This window comes from Lathamus discolor, chromosome 9, assembly GCF_037157495.1.
Source record: "Lathamus discolor isolate bLatDis1 chromosome 9, bLatDis1.hap1, whole genome shotgun sequence".
NCBI lineage: Eukaryota > Metazoa > Chordata > Aves > Psittaciformes > Psittacidae > Lathamus > Lathamus discolor.
The window spans coordinates 19,621,721-19,636,760 of record NC_088892.1 but is presented as its reverse complement, the minus strand read 5'-3'; positions in this window follow the sequence as shown (position 1 = coordinate 19,636,760).

The window sequence follows — 15,040 nt, the reverse complement described above, 5'->3', positions numbered from 1 at the left end:
TTCAACATGTAGACAACCAGCTAAGGCAATTTTGCTGTTTTCAAAGGACGCAGGTAGCATTTTCTTGCATAAATTCTCAAGCACGTACCACCTCCCTCTCTTCAGTAAGTTTCAAAAGATTCAAAGCTATTTGTTTTTGTTAATATCTAACATTCTTTTATTTAAAAGAGAATTTGGTATAGGAAAGTATGAGCAATACAGTACATCCTACAACACTAAGAGTACAGCAATACTTGGAAACAATTTACTTTCGGAACATGTAAAAATGGTTATTTTGTATGCTCTAAATTTATTACTCTATTTCCCTTATCGGTGATGCTTTTCCATCACAAGATAATTCCACTGCCATCCAAAAATTAAAGAAATCTGAGATTTTGGTTTTCCTATTCCAGTTGTCACCAGCAGTAAAATGACATGGACAGAGATCTGTGCATTTTATACTGCAACAACCCATCTGTATCAAGATCTCTGAAGTAGATAGACAAAAAGTACCTAAATGCTGCTGTAGAAATATATATTAGCATGATAGGTGGAAGGATCTGGCTGGGTTTTTCTCCTGAGGGCACAAACATCCCAGTTATGGGGAGCTGCCATTACCACTTATGCTAGATACAAAATACACAGCAATTGGAGGGGAAAAAAATAAAGAAAAAAGGTTTCACTATTTCTATCGAATAAGAATTTGTTACATCAGTACAACTCTCTGCTCAGAAAGCCTCTGAAAGGGTGGAACAAATTTACTGGTATGAAGCTGGAACTTAATGCAGTGGGAAGAACTCTGTTCTGTCACATGGAAGATTTTTTTTCTGTTTAAAACATTATGGTCAGAATCAAACAATTACTATTATCAATTACATGTTCTTACCACATAAGAGTTAAACCTCATTAGATACATGTTTCACTCATCTACTGCTTTCAAATCACAGTAGCGCTAGTACAGAAAACAAAGACTTCAGGCTGTTTCCAAGGTGATAAATTAAGAAGCAATATTACATATGGCAGTAAGTTCATACTGCAGTTATTTAAGCCTTAAAATCTCCTTTGCTAGAGGATCTGCAAGCCCCTTCCCCCTCATGCCTCCCCTCCTTTTTTCATGCAAAGGATTAACCAGGATAAGGAATGCAGGCAGATATTTCTACTGGTAAGACCTGCAAAGACACCTAAATGCAAAGAAAAACTTTCAGGAAGAACTGCCCTCTGTCATGCAATGCTAAAACCTTCCAAACAGCAGGCTCCTGCCTTGAGGAGGAAAAGAAGGGCTTTTGCAGCCTTCCCATCAGGCAGATTCTCAGAAGGTTCTATCAAATTTCACTGCTAGCCTTGTTTTCCTTAAAGGACACTACCTAGCACCTTCTGTTACATCTGTATCCTAGTTCTCATCTGAAGTTATGCAGGGCTCACACCTGTAACACTTGAATGTTGCACTCTTTTGGAATACAGATGTTGTATTCATAATATATTTTTATTATAAGCATTCAATGGAGGGCACTACAACATATCAGTCCTTAAAACAGAGATGACTCAGTTTTGTATGACGATTTATAGATCTCATAGAGACTCTTATGCCCTGTAAAACAATTCTCAGGTGCCCAGAAGCTAAGACTCCACAGCCTGTACTGCTGCAAAGGGTTCTTGCTTTGCATGTATACCTGTTCTCAACCAAATCTCTTGAAGTTCCTTTAACCCATTCTCCACCTTACCTAGGTTCCTTTGAGTGGTAGCCCTGCTCTCAAGTAGGGAGAAGGTGGTAGATTGCCAGGGATCTACTGAGCTCTTTCTAAAATGGATTGCTCCTCTGCTGTCAACTGATCCAGTTTCAAAATCAGAAGAGTACTCCCATTGTACAGGAAACAAGAGCCCATAGTGTTTCACATTATATTCCATCACAGCTTAATAATATGAAGCTTTTCTATTTCAGAAAACAATGCTACAGACTTCTAACGTATATAAAAAAACCAATACCAGAAAAATCAAAACGTCCTTGATTCCCTCTTCAGGATCATAAACTGTGTTTTTAAAATACAGTCTTCAACCTTAGACCTTATTTTTCCCATGTTTTTACTTCCTAAACCAATAAATTATTACTTTCGGGAGCATGGTCACAACAGACCAACTCGTAAGGAGACTGAAAAGCTGATACTATAAACCACTATGTTATTTTTTAACTCAAAAGCCTCAAACACTTCTTAGACTGTTGTTGAGTTTTTTCTCAGCTTTGGTTTCTTTGTTTGGGTTAAGTTTTTTTTCCTCTTTGGCTCCTTATGTCCTGAACAAATGTTTTTATGAGCACAAAATGCTGTTTTTAATCAGAAGTCTGGAGGGGCCTGCACAAGAACACTGAGCAGGGTTGTGACGCAAGAGACTAAGGGGCTTTGATCCAGTAATGAGATCATCAGATATACTCCCAGCAGCACTGAAGATGCGCTGTACAATAAACCAGAACTAACTACAGCATCAAGAAATGCAGATCTAGAACCAGCATATACACTAAGCGATTAGGAAACACAAGACTAAAGAAATAAAGGTTGAAAAATTACTTCCACTCCAAGGGCTGAATGATTGTTACAATTTCAATTTCAAAAATACAAACTGCATTAGTAATTTGCATTACAAATACTATCTTACTATCTATGCAGTAAAAAATACAGATTAAAGGCAAAAAACATAGCTTTCAAAATCCTGGAAGATTAGATTGAATCTAATCACCTATGAACTATATTTTTTAACTATATTATAAAGGAAATATATGTACAGTTTGTAATAGAGAACACCTATTAGTTTCACTCTTAATTAAGGAAGTGAGCAGGCAGTAGGTAAATGCTGCTTTACTTAGTATTTCCACAGTAAGGCGATTTTCTGGGTTATAAATTGCCTTAAGGATAGAGAAGGAGCTGTCATTACAGTGAATTCTTAAAATATGAAAAAGGGAATTGTATTTATATAGAGAATAATAGATTAGTGACAGCTCTTTTGAACAGTAACCAGTTGGTGGTCAGTTATTGGAAATGTGATTATCTCAAGCTGCATCCTGTTTAAGGGAGAATCCTTACCTGTGTCAACTCATCAATTACCATTTAATACGAAGAGTTACTCCTATTTAAATGTTCAGCATGGATAGAGATAAATTCAGGCATTAACATAATGAAGTCTAATACCTCAATAAAGGGCACAAGTCAATAACTGTTATGAGCCATGTCCTACCTTTAGCCAGTCCTTTAAAGTTTATGGAGAAGACACAGGCAAGACAGCTAACATTTCAAAGAACGATAATCAGAAAATAATGGTCTGCAATTGTAATTTCTTTTTTACTTAATAGCTAGGTGATCAGACACTTCTTGCCTAGCATATGTGGGACCTAGATTTGATTCTTCCTTCAAAAGTATATGAACTTGTACCTCTGCCTCCCAGGAAAACTCTCAAATCACCACTTTTTAGTCTAGTCTTTGCTGGATGCTCCCAGTCTATCAAGTGAATGCTTTATATAAAATGCATTAACTAGAGCAGGAGCTAAAAAATCCTAGAAATCTTTTCTCCACAGTGATTATCTTAGCTCTCGGCCATCACGTCATTTGTTCAGTTTGTCTTTTTAAGCATTTTGTACAAAAACTGAACAGCTCAGCTGAAGGCACTGAAACATATGCTTCATTATACACATGTACAGGAAACATCCTTTTCTAAACTTTACTCCTAATTCAGCACAATTAGCTGAAATATCAATACAAATACCCACAAAAGTTCTCATGTTTTCCAGCACCTATAATCGGACTTTGATTTTGGCTTCGACATCCATATCATGTATGTGTTTAGCCTTCAGCAAAGTCAAAAGCATATATTAACTTGAGAGCTTTGCATTATGACATTTGAGAAGAACATACTTCTTGGAAAGTAAATGATTTACATTAGCTCAGGTGTACAGTAGTTACAGAAGCTCAGTCTAATACTGCTTAAATACTTTAACTTCCTTGCTGATCAGATAATTCTACCCTTGCAGAATGTCAACAGCTAATCATATTCTCTCTCTACACTGATATTATACTGAGAAATTGACTTTGCCATCTGGCTTTCTAGAATTTTTATCAGGTCTTTTTAATTAGGTTCAAATCATTGATTTCCATTGTTCCCTAGCTTCTATCTTTTTCAGTACCATTAAGACTGAATCCATTTCCAAAGCGCTGCAGTGTTCTCAAGTGGAACCTAAAATGAATAGGATTTTCCCACAGGTTTTCACACCTTACATCTGCTAGCAGAAGTCCTGTCATGCTTGCCTAGTAGCGCATATAATTCAATTTTTGTTTTATTAAGATATGAGGATGACCATTCCATTAAAAAAAATAAAATCAAACAACCTGAGTAACTCCAAATGAAAAAGTGGGCCCAAAGCTTACAAATTAGAGACATCTGAAAGCAGGCTGGAAGGTTAGGGTTCTGTAATTATGTTGAACATATTTAAGTCAAAGTGGTTGTAAAGATGTTCCTAGACCAGGCTGTATCTGCATGTTAGTTTGCTTGTTCTGTTCTGTTGCTGTGATAAAGGAATTCATGTAGCATTTCAAGCATAGTAAAACTTCATAATGGCCAAATATTGACATACACTTCAAATACAGACACTGTAAATTTCAGCTCTCAGAGCAGAAGCCCCTGCAAGACTATTTCTTTTAAACCTTGCACAAAATAGTAATTAAACTAAACAGAATACAAGTCTTCCTAGGCTTTCTCACTGATGACCAAATAAACTAATTTGGTATTGTTGTGGTTTAAGCCCAGCCCATGCTGAAAGTCAAAAACACAGCACTGCACCAGCTACTAAGAAGGAGAAAAATGAGTGATACGGCTGAACCCAGGACAGGTATGAAAGCTGACAAGCATGTCACTTAATAATGTATCAATAACAGTGCTTATTTCAAAACAAAAGACCTACAGCGCAGTAAACTTAAGGCATTAGGATCAAAATACAGTGGTACTTTGCAATTAAAGCCAGTCAACCAGCACATGTCTACCCATCGGGATGAAAAGGGAAGGAGAAGGTAAAGGGCAACTTCCATAAGTTTTCATGGTAAGGAGTCGTTCCGCCTACTTGAGATGTACACTCTGGACACTTTGATTGGGGCGTATTTGTTTGGAGCTTAGAGTAAGCAAACGGTAAAGAAAAACAGCAAATTGAGTTTGTAGGTATGGTGCATAGTGTGTCTCTTAAGTATGCCTGCTGGTACTGCTTGATAATCCCAATGTATTTACTTCCATCAAATAGCACAAAATCATTGACTTGTATTTAATTTTTGATCCAAAATGTTCCCCAAATCATTTCCAGAGAACTCCTACTAGACATCTCTGGTTAATTTTCTACTCATGCAGTTTGTCATTACTATCTACGCATGGGGCCTTTTACGCTTGTTATTCTTTCTGACATTAACCTCCAATTTATCAAGAATTAAATATTGCTTTCTATCTTGACTGCAACCCTTCTCAGATTACTCTTGTCTGAAATCTGACAAGCACATTATCTTTTCCATCATCCTGATCATTAATGAACAAATTTAGCAGAACCAGACCAAAGGTCAGATTCCTAACGAAACTCGCGTAATACAACCTACCAAACCAAAGTGCTTTTTGAGTGCTCTTTTCTACCCATTAACCCAAGGTTAATGTGTAAATTTCCCTAGCCTACACAGGAGGAAGTTGTAGAAGTCTCAAGAGATCTTTTTTCTTTTTTTTTTTTTTAATCAAGCTATGCATCTATTGCTTCTCTTACAGCCAAAGGTTTGTTATCCTTCCATAGAAAAAACTGGATTGGCTTGATGAGACTTGTTCTGGACAAACCCACCTTAATGGTTTCTTGTGATCTTGTAGGTGCTCACAAGTACTATGTTTGGATTACTGTTTTCCCTGAAGTTTAAAGTGAGCTGCTTCACCTGCAATTCTCCTGCTTTTATGTTTTCACAGCATCAACGATGCCTCTCCCAGTCTTCCACAGCCTCACCTATCCGCCAGCATCTCTAAGAGCATTGTTAATGGCTCTGAGATTGATTCAGCCTGTTGGATTAATTTAATGTGGTCCAACTAACTCGAAAACATATAACTCAACTATTTTATGTTCTTCTTCTATTATAGCCTATTTTGCATTTTGGCATTAAAATTAATTGCCTCATTCAAGTAATCACAGTTGGCCTTTTGAAGGAAGGAAAAACATCTCGAACACTTGAACTGTCTTGGACTTCTTGCTCAGTAACTTTTTATTTTCACTGAGTAGAGATTAGAAAAAACCTTTTTCCTTAGTGGAAGCAGACAGATGTGATGTCTGAATACTGCTACTTGGCTGCAGAACACTTTTACATTTTGAACACTCACCTTTATATTTCTGTACCATGTACTCGCCCTCAGTAACCTTAGTTCTTGTATACTTCATTTGTAAGACAATTTAACAACTCATGATTTATCCAAATTGGGCTCCTGCTACACTTTCTTTCTCTGTTCCCCACTCACACTAAAAGATTCGAGTAAAACCTGTTGTTTCTTTGCAGTCTTTCACCTAATCTAAGTTCACCTACTGTTTTATTAAATTATCTTCCTTTCTTTCCCAAAGACCATGAACTCTATTACCTTATGATCCACCTTCCAAAGCTGTGTTCCACCAGCATGTTACTAACAAATTCCCCCCTGCTAACTTCTCTCCTGTCTTGACCGGCCTTCCTTTTCTTTACCAGTTTCAGTAGGTTGGTTTGTTTAAACCAGTGAAAACCAATGTAGTCTATATTCTAACCATACACATTGCAGTAATTAAAGTCAACCAACAAACCTGCAGTTTAATGTAAGTTCACAGAAAGTTCCCAAATCTTGGCCTTCCCTATCTGGGGGCCTGCCTTAGATGTATACCATGAGAGTGATTTTATTCTTTTTGCTATGTATTTACAGACACTTTAACTCTGTCTGTGTTCCAGACACGAGAACAGGTTATTGTAAGAGAACATCACCTTACTTGTTTTGTTTGGCAAGCTATACTCCGGTTAAATTCAAATATTATTCAAGATTTATATTATGTGAAATATTCCTTCTAGTTTCCATACACCAATTACATCATAAGCCTGACCCTGCGCTAAGACTTCCTTATTCTATGTATATTTTTCACATTTCTTTCTTATGCCTTCCATAGGCAGGCAGATACACAAGATGCTTGAATGAGTACTATTACTCTTCTGCTTGTTCCTCTTATGCACCATTATGAATAAACTTCTCTAATGTATAGTCCCCATTCACTTAGCCCTTTTTACAGATGCAAGCAGTATATCCTCCTCTAGAGGATGCTCAACCACTCAAATACTTCAGTGATTTTTTGAAATTGATCAGATATTTTTTTATGATTCATTGTTAAATGACTTTTACCCCATCCCGTGATAATGTATTTGAAACATGTGCCATATTCCATCCTGTGAGAGGCTACCTTGCTTTCTTTTATCTATACTTTTTAGCTATAGTTTTATCTATAATGCTACATAGTATATATACCACCAGCGCAGCCAGAAGCCAGCGGCTTACAGAACTAAAACACAGGCTAAATCCACGTCAGACTTCGTAAGTGATCTAGATTCATTAACATAGGTATACAAGCACTGAGACAGGTTCATGCTTTTAGTGCAGAGGATGAAGGGTTCTACAGAAGGACTGCAGAATAGTCTTGACACATTTTACCTAGCTTTTATTGACTGATAAAGCATAGCACTGTAACACAGTTCATCTCTTCAGCTTCTTAAACAGGTTTTCCGCCTTCCAATGAATTTGCCTATATCATAGTCAAATAGGTAATCTCAGCCAAACAAAAGCCTTCAAGTATTTTACCCAGGTAAGAGCAATGACCTAAAGCACTCCTGCAACCACTTCAAGACAGCAGAATGAAGAGCCAGGCTCTTATCAGCTAAGAAGGTTTCTTTGTTGTGAGGAGATCAGTAACACCTGAAGACACATTCTCAGCTCTCCCTTTGAATCCATCTCACCTTTTCCTGCATTTACCATAGTTTACCTTCTTCCCAGATCAGTTTCCTTCACGGCTATCCAACCACCCTGCTCCCCACAATAAGACCTATTTCCCCATGGTATTTGAACTAAACCACCCAATTTCCTTCTACCCTGCAGCATCCACGGGGATAATTTCTTCGCGCAGACCTTGCTCACGGGTGTGTCTATATTAAAGCTCCGTATCTGGTTTTGACTGCAACGACAGCCATGGAAGCGGAGTTCTGGTTCTGCAGCCCACCAGGCACCTCATCCTGCGATGAACGCGGTTACGGAACGGCGCGTCTGCCTGCGCCCCGCCAGCTCCGACCCCGCACGGCCTTTCAGCAGCTCGCTGCACCTCAGCCCCCAGGCAGAGACGCTCACCCGCGCACGGACTCACCCTCTGCAGGACACGGGGCCAGGCGCCCGTTCTGCCGCCTCCCTGCTCCCTGCTGCGCGGGTGCGGGAGCTCTGACACGGCCCCGCGCTCCGCCCGCCACGGAGCGGGGCCCCGGCAACGCCGCTGCCGTGGAACGCCGCGGCCTCGCGCTCCGGCCGTTGGTGACGCCGCGGCCTCGCGTTCCGGCCGTTGGTGGCGCCGCGTGGCCCGCGCGGCGCACGTGGCTCCCCGCCGCGCCCCCTGCAGGTAACGGCGCGTCACCGAACGGCAGCGTTGATCGCGTCGAGTCAGCGCCGTTGGAAAAGCCCCCTGAGCCCATCCGCTCCGACCGCCCCAGCACTGCCGAGGCCACCCCTAACCCACGGCACTGAGGCCTCGTCTCCACGGGGTGTGAACGCTTGCAGGGCCGGTGCCTGCAGCCCTGCCCTGGGCAGCCTGTTCAATGCCTGAGCACCCTCTGGGGCAGGAATTGTTCCTAATACCCAGTCTAAGAATTTTCCGCAGTCATTCACACCAAAAATACCCTAAAACCTCACCCACACCCATTACCTGGCTCATAGCTTGGCACGTACCTGTTAGCAGATTAAGTCTGCTCTGCCAGGAGTCCCGCACTACATCTCCATCCCTCGGCGCAGCTGTAATACAGGATGTGTGGCAAGTAGCGTCCCCATGTGCTGTTAACCTTTTCGGACCAGGGAAGAGCAGATGGTCCCAGATTAGCTGCTGACGAGCTGTTAATGTAACGATCCATCAATGCTTTTAATTACAGTTTTCTTGTTTTCAAAACAGCCCATATTGCATTTATTTTTGTAAGCGGAACATAAAATAAACTGCTCTGTAAACACAGAATGAACCTATAAACACAAATAGACCTATGCAGTGGTGTTCTTTCTCCCCTGTGAAAACTCCACTGAACCTCATAGAACTATCAAAAAGACATTGTAAATACAGGTGATCTTAATGCTCCTTTGGACCACGTCTACTTAGGACATCATTTTAATTGCCTGTTCCCAGAAACCATAAATTATGCACTATATAAAACTTTCTAATTAAAAACATCTTCTTTCTTAGAAAATGCAATTTTAAAAATGTATCATTTTCTGCTTTGGGACAGAATAGACGTATTTCCATAAATATCTTATGGATAAAAAATTACCTTTGCCTTCACGGTTAGGGTATTGCCTTGGTAAACTCTCTCAGGATAGTACAGTGAAAGCTATTTCATTCTTATTTTAATTACACTGAATCACTTCTTAAATGAAAAAAGTCTTGCACAGATAACAGCTTCACCTACCAAACCTCCTCTCTTCAGGAACCAGTTGATAGCCAATCCAATTTAATACAGTCCAAGCCATTTTATGAGCATGTTATCTGTGCAAGTAATTCTGTCAGTCAGATGTGCACTTCTCAGCAATGAAGTGACTTTGTTTCTCCTGTGTTGGATGCTATGCTGCTCCCAGTTTTTGTGCAGGGAAAAGCAGGAGGAAAGACTAATCATGAAGCTCTGCTTTAATTTTTTACTATATCAATGCCACAAATTCAGGTTTTTAAGTTCTTAGGTGGGATTTTTAACCACGACAGTCTGGAATAAGCTGTACATTGCAGTATGAAACGGAGTTACTGAAAATGCACATGCCTTTGGAAAGATTTAGATAGGTGCATTAACGGACCCTGCAACTGTGAAGTATTTTATTATCATCTGTAAGGAAAGGTTATGTTTACTATGATAACTTTCTTTAATGTGTGACAGTTGAATTCTTATGAGTAAGAGTTTCTATTTTTAGGGAAGAAAAGTCTACAACAACTCTTTGCCACAAATACACCTATAAACTCTCAAAAACATATCAGTGTTATAGGAGAAAAACCCTTGTAAGGTGAACAAAACTAAAAAGAAGCCATTTTGGGATCCCTACCATTTTCCTGCATTGTATTGTCTGGAATTACATCAATTTGCATCAAACATTAGAATTTTACTTCCATGAAGATAAATATTGGCATATGAAATGATGAAAAGTCTGCCATTTTACACCAAGACCATGGTCAAACTCAGAAACAACTGTGCTGCACAGCAGCCGCATTTATCTGCTTAAGACCACACGACACTAACCTCAAATTCAAAGCTAAAAAGAATAGTGACTTTAAAACTGACTTTCATGAGATACTTTCATGTATTCTTTCCCACCATGGTCTTCTCTCGAAGTCTTCATTCCAAAAAGGAACTAAAATTTTTATTATATATGAAGAATTCAAATAAAATCTTATTTTTGCAGAAAGGAAGGTTTGGAAGAAAGGATACAAATCTCTACAGACTTTGGAAGTTTCAATACAGTGTTATGGGTAACTTACACTTTAATAATTAGAGATATTAAACATTGATTAGCTTTGGATACCTGTAAACTCCCATTCATTGCTACTGGAAAAGTTACTCTTAACTGGAGGTGAACAAACGTATTTCTTCACACTTCTCCATTAAATTTTAGGGGTACTGCAATGAAAATATGGATTCGATGCATGTCCCTCACCACTGAAGAACTAATTCAGACTTTTTCACAAATCCTTTTTGTCATATACTCCTTTTGCTACCAACTTTAAACACTTTCTAAATTACATAGAGCATCATCAGTGCTGTACCTTCTTGCAAAAAGAAACCCTTTTGCCATAGACTAGGAGTGTTACTCCTCAGGCTGTTATAAACACCTATGACTGTTTTGAACAACATCAATTTGGCGATCAAAATGGGTAGAAGGGTCAGCATCTCAGACTATTCCATTCTACTCTTAATATCTGCCTCTTAACGTGCTCACCATAACTCACCTGCTCTGTGTTGATGTAAGCACATGACAAGAGACATGCTGTTCAATTCAGTATAATATGATTCAGACATACAATGGTACCTGAAGAAAGACAAGACAGCCATTAACACGCTGATTCAAGGTCTCTACAGTATCTTGAAATGTAAGAAATTGTTCTAAGACATTGCTGTAGTACAGTCCTTTAGGGGACTGGTGTTACGGCAAGTTTTAGTGTGCCCTGGTAACCAACTACAGCTGAATTCTGGAATATAAGATAAATTCTGAGCATGTAGCAACAGAAGTGTAAGCAATTTATGGTTTAAGGCATCAATCTAATCACCTATTCCAACAAATGAAGGGACAGTAAATAGGATCAGAATAAAAAGGATAAAAAATTATTTATTATTAATAAAGGCAATAGAATTGCCAGGAAAGGGGAGGGGAAGTAAGTAAGCAGAGTGGGGGAAACTATGGTATTCCTCCTGAATTATCTGGAATGTCAAAATGGCAGGCAAACATGTAGGTATTTTGCCTCAGGGTCTACTCTTAGCAGAGCTCAGTGGAAACAGGAGGTAAAAGAAGTCAGGCAAAAAATGGTGTAACAATAAAGATGAAAACCAGATTATAGATATATATATATATACATACTAATATATGTACACACATATATCTAATATATATACACACATACTAATCATGTACCAAAAAAATCTGAACAAAACACACAACCTTCTTAAAATATGCCAATCACTGCTAAGTGTGGCATAGAACTATAAAAAATAGTAAACATTTAATAAGTATTTTGAACCCATTAAAATATATACTGCCACGACATGACCTAACAGACTGTATTAATAATGTATCAACCCATTCCAAGGGCTCTTTCTGTCGTGGCCCCTGAACTTTTCCTTCAGTGACTGCTCAGAATCAGCTGTAATTTATTCTGACGACTGTAACTGCTCTGCATTTTTGAGGCACTAAAGCTATTCTTTATTAGTGACTATCGTGTATCTTCACCAGTTTTTAAATACTATTTTAAATGAGTGTTTACAACAATATCTCTGACAGGCAATAGTGCCTTTCATGTAAAGGTCATTGGCTCACTTCTGGCCCTAGATAATAAAGGCTGAAAGTCACTGCTGCCCAATAGCTATTTTGTACCCTGTATGAAGTGAATTGATGGGTTTGGTAGAGCTTTAGTGGATAAATATCCACATCACAAACTATCACCAGAATTGGCATTACTAATGTCATTCTCAGCAGAAGGTCAAGGAGAGAGTTGGCTTAGAGACTAAATTGTGTTTACAAGCCTACAAGGCAAGATAAAAACAGACTAACTAGGTGGTCTAGGAAAAGAACCAGCACTTTCCTATAGCCATTTCAGAGCTGTTGGCCCAAGGTTCTTAACACGCTAAATTCACTTCCCAAAAGAATATGAAACTGGGAGGATTTCTAAGACAACTTACTATTGATAAACTGAGATTTATTTGCAGTAAAATTCAAAGATCCGGGAAGCATGTAACATTTGACTGCTGCAATCTCCTCAATCAGTCTCTGCTTTATAAAACCAAATTAATTGAAATTAGTGAAGAAAACAGCTGATCTGGTCTTTCCATTATCCAATCTGCCAGCACAAGTTTATCCTTTGCTTTGCAATGTCCAAATAATTGTACACCTTCCAGTGACACCATTTCCACTAAATAGTTTTTTATGTTTTTTCTTTAGACCTTGTTTAGACGTTCTTGTTTAGAAATATAAAATTTGAGCTTACAAGACTTGTTTGGAACCATATGTACCCATTTTGTGAACAGCTGAGAGTTTTCTTCTCTACTTTCTACCTCTTGAATACCATGCGGGAAAACAATCTCAGACCCTTTAAAACGTGGTTTTGGTTTCCAGAGCAGATTCGTAGTGTTTGCAGCACATCCTCTCAGGAAAGGTTGCCCTTTTTCTGCACTCAGAGTAGCATTTGTGTAAAATAAACACTGTAGGTTTAAGAAAACGTTTTATTCAAGCATGTACTCGCTGTGCACAGCTCATCTGCCACGTAGGCAATTTCTTCTGTGTACATGATTTTGCATGCATTTTTTCCAGACAAATATATCTAGTGTTCCTAACCATTTATACAAATAAATGAATGTGTTTCTTGGGTTTTTTTAGATCCAAACACTAGTGCTATGTAAGTCAGTGGATAACTGACGGTAGTGAGATTACATGCCCCTGAGAACAACAGCTCTGAGTTTTTACGTTCTGTTACCTCAGGTCCCTTCTTTTAGAAGCTAATTCTGAACAAGGGAGAGCTCCTTAATGGAAATCCTGTTTGACATAAGTGGGAGAAAAAAGACCAAGAAAGTTTAACAATGAGTGAATACAGTTTAATATAAATTCTGCCTCTGGTGATATTTCTGCTTATGGGACAGTGAGCTATTCCTTTCACAAACCCGTCTGGGATAGAACCAATGCTTCAGAAAGTTACGGTTGTCTGTATTTCTTCTGGAACTGGGATAATCTAAAGGCTTCCCCAACTAGGAAGTGTCTCCTTCCATGGTGCTTGCTCTCCTAAACACTGTCCATGTGAAAGACCTCCTCCAAACTGTACAGAAATCTGTTTAAAAAGGCAGGTAGGCAAGGCAGGAAAAGATACAAATCCCTCCTTATGCCACATGGCAGAAAAGTGAACTAGAACACTAAAGTATTATTTTGCAGGAGAAGGCACTAATCTCAAAGACAGGAGTGAATTCCAATGTACGAATGACTGAGCTTCAACAAAGGAGTGAACTTAGCAGCATGACGAGGGCTCTGTAGCTGTTGTTGCCCTCTCCTCCCTCTCTGAGCCTCCCAGCTACCATGGAATCTTTGCTGTGTCCAAAATTCCTTGATACATCCTCTGATTGAGCTGACTCCAGCCCCAGTGTTTCTTTAACAAACTAGATACCCCAGCCCTGAAACTGCACTAAGCATTTAGCGCAACAAATTGACTTCAGGATTGTTTCAGGTGATTGTACATATCCTGCCATCCATATGCCTTAATATTTAATAGAATTAATTAGAACAATTGCCTGGCTCTTCCATTCAAGTCATTACAGTCTATAAAAGAGAGTTATTCAGGTTGTTTACTGACTCTGACAGAAATACCAAGATAAACAGACATATTAAAATGCATAAACAAGCTCTCTTTTGTAGGCACCAAGTTTATTTTAACAGTGTCAATAAATGTCTGCTTATATGGGTTCAGCAGTAACTAATGTTCACCAGGAGGTACATTTTAGAAACAAGAAACGGGCAAAAAAACCCTCTATAAACACAAATGGGAAGATTAAATGTGGAGTGAAAATTAAATCTGTTAGGAATTTTCCTTGAATTTATATAAATGAGTAATTTGGGAAAAGCACTACTTCCATTTTGTCGCAGGATGGAAATCCAGTTTATAAAGAGATTAGAAAGGTAACCAATTTGCTTATTAAAAATATGAGAAACATGAATGACAGAATTACTGTGTTATTAAAATTTAATTTTAGATTATAATTTATAGGATGAGAACTGCTCTTTCTTAATCACGCTCACTGCAATGGAACAGCTTTAGCAAAGTATACTATTATATAATTTTATCTTTCCATTAAGAAATTAATTCAGAGTATTCCAAATTGCATGAGGTGTTATACATATATATCATTTTACATATGCATATTTATTTATAGAAACCCCCCATAGTTTATATCAATATCTTTTTTTCCCTTTCAGAGACTAGTCCCAGACTTTATATTCCCATTTCACAACCTCTCATCTCTCTGCATTATTCTAGTTTGACACTATCTTCCTGTGAATGATAACGGCCAGAAAAAGGAAGAGTTGGAATTGAAAG